This window comes from Galeopterus variegatus, unplaced genomic scaffold, assembly GCF_000696425.1.
Source record: "Galeopterus variegatus unplaced genomic scaffold, G_variegatus-3.0.2 Scaffold1607, whole genome shotgun sequence".
Lineage (NCBI taxonomy): Eukaryota > Metazoa > Chordata > Mammalia > Dermoptera > Cynocephalidae > Galeopterus > Galeopterus variegatus.
The window spans coordinates 230,752-233,754 of NW_007727718.1; the positions used below are offsets into that span (position 1 = coordinate 230,752).

Genomic DNA, 3,003 nt, shown 5'->3' on the forward strand with positions numbered 1-3,003 from the left:
TTTTTACATAGCTACTTGACAAGGTTATTGACAAATGTGATCTATAAATGATAAAGTCAAAGATTCTAGGTAGGTACCATTAACTGATTACTATTCTTTTCACATATCTTCAGTCATTCAATAGGTATTAAGATATAAACTCCTGAAGGATGTGGACCAAGGTTTCTACCACATTTGCATATTCCAAAATGGCAAAGCACATGGGTGGCACATAGTAGGGATCAATTATTAAATAAAAGAATAGAATGATTATTGAGTGATTGGTGTTTTACAAAGACCTGTGGAAGGACATGAAAAGAAGATCACAATGCAATTGCTGTCCTCAAAGAGCTTGAAGACCAGACCAACACCGCTGCCACCATCAGAGAGCAGCGAGCAGTGATGTTTCCCCAACCTCAGGAGCAGTCAGTCCACTGTGGTAGTTCATCCCACTGATGAAGTTTGTCCTCTTCCCAAAGAGAGCTGAATGCAGTTCAGATTTAGGCTCAACACAGTATCTGGTATATAATAAGCACTCAATGATTTTTGACTAAAATTAGGCCACTAAATAGTTTTGGAAATCAGAGATTTCTTGCAAACTGAATGTCTCTAGATTTTCCTGTTCAACCCAAATTTGCTCCCACTATTACAAGTGCTTCACTGGGATGATAATAGCAGAGGAACACTATTAGGCATAGACAGGAGACTTCAGATAAAGCAGGGTCACTCATACCCATTGTCTTTGGCACAACTTATTCAGAAAGGCCAGAAGATCAGTTCTTTTGCAACATAACGTAGCCCAAATTTAAATCATCTTCTGTACGATTAAAAAAGGTAAAATGGCACGACTCAATAGTTTGTTGTTCGTAAGTCTCTAATTCTGTGTTCAACAAAACCATAGAGGTGTTTCAATTTGAGCAAAATATACATTTTTAACGGATATCAAATTTACGACTTTATGCTTCAGTTTTCCTTCTTGCAATGAATTAGTAACTAATACCTTTTACCCTAGTTTCCTTTTGCTTTATCTTTATTTCTTCAGTTATCTACTTAATACCATTGTATTGCATGCATTTTTGTAAGAGGCCTCAAATCCTTTGGGGGCTAAGTCCACGTATAAATATATAAATAAAGTGTTGGCAGCTAATTAAGAAAAGTTTAATGGAAAAATCTTCTTTAATTTTTAATGGACTTCAGTGAAAATTGCTTCCATGGGTAGAATTTATAAGTTTGTGTGATTGCTTTCTGGGNAGGAGGCCACATGCCTCACTCCCTGGCCACCTTCAAGCCTTTGCATGAATGTTTCCCTCTATCTGAGGCCTTCTACAACTGTCTTCCTTCCTTCCTTCCTTCCTTCCCTCCTTTCTCCCTTTTTATCATATGTATTTAAAGTATGCACCATGATGTTTTGATATATATATGCATAGTAAATAATTACTACAGTCAAGCAAATTAACATATCCATTTCCTCACATAACTATCTTTTGTGTGTGTGTGTGGTGGAGCACCTGAAATCTGCTCTCTCAGCATATTTTCAGTATAAAATTCAGTGTCAATACCTGTAGTCCTCATGCCCACATTGTATCTCTAGACTTGTTGATCCTACATAACTGCAACTTTGCACCCTTTGATGTACATCTCCCCACATCCTCCTCCTCCTGTCCTTGGTAGCCACTGTTCTCTTTGTTTCTGTGTATTCAAATTTTTTTTTTTTTTTTTAGATTCTACATATAAGTGAGATCATGCAGTATTTGTCTTTCTGTGCATGGCTTACTTCACCTAGCATAATGTCCTCCAGGTTCATCCATGTGGCTGCAAATGGCAAAATCTTCTTTTTTAAGGCTGAATAGTATTCTACTGTGTATGTGTGTGTGTATGTGTGTGTGTGTGTGTGTATATATATATATATATATATAACAGTTGTCAAGTCAAGTCTGGGATGAACCTTTCAAAGGCTCAGAAACCAAAAAAAAACAGACAAAACAAAATAAAAAGACCACAGTGTATTTCTCCCTGGGACCACTTGCCCAGATGTTTTGCTATCCATAAGTGTATCGTATAGCAACTTCTCAGTGAATATTTGTTGAGTAAATGAGTCCTAAGGCAATAGAGATCATGCAGTAGAAAACTGATCAGGAGACTTACAGAAGGCCAGTCTGGCTAGATCCCAGAAAGAGAGGGAAGGGGGAGAGTAGCAGGAGATGAAGCTGGAGAAATAGGCAGAGGTCAGAGCTTTATAATCACGTCAAAAATGTTGTTCTTCACTCTAGTAGCTATGGGAAATCACAGAAAGATCTTAAACAAATTTGAGTTTTTAAAAATTACACTAGCTCATGGATCACAGCATATAGAATAGATTAGTGGGAACTAAGAGGTACTCCAGGGAGGCCAATTAGGAGGCTGATACCTCTCGTGTGGCCATTCAGTGAGATAGGAACACTAGAAGGAAGGTCAAGTTTGTGAGAGAAGAGCATGTTGGATTTGAGGTATCCTTGAGACAGCCAAGTAGAGCTGCCATTCAGCCACCAGATATGTGTTTCCTGTGCTCAGAGGAGAAATCTGAATTAGAGAGTTAAATGTATCATCACTACCTTTAAGATGGCAAATGCACTCAATGACAAGACTGAGATCACCTCGGATGAAATTATGGAGGGAGAACAGTAGAAGTCTCAGAAGAGAGTCTTGAAGAGCCCTCGCCTATCAGAAGGAGGCAGACAAGGAAGGGACTGAGGAAGAGGGCCAATGAGGTAGGAGAAAGGGGCAAAGCAAGAGACTGTCACCTAGCAATGTCCTGAAAGGTGGCGTGAAGGACAGATAAATTTTGACCAGGTTGAAAGAGTCAAAAATCTCAGCACATGCAGATCTGGGAAGAAGTCTAGCAATCAAAGAGCAACTTTGGGGGCCCTCAGGATGAAAGAGCCAGAAAAAAGGAAAGAGTGCCAAAGAGTTCTAAAGACTAATTAAATTATTCCTGTTCAAAAGATCAGATTAACTTCATAATGACCAAATAAGTCCTCCCCCACA

At 38.8% G+C, this 3,003-nt stretch overlaps 1 protein-coding gene across 1 annotated transcript in view; it reads left to right on the forward strand.

The window, feature by feature from the left end:
* FRAS1 (Fraser extracellular matrix complex subunit 1) overlaps nt 1-3,003 on the forward strand; it is a gene marked incomplete at its 5' end in the record, with an annotated part of 258,570 nt that overhangs the window by 227,224 nt on the left and 28,343 nt on the right. The gene's annotated exons all lie outside the window — the stretch shown is intronic.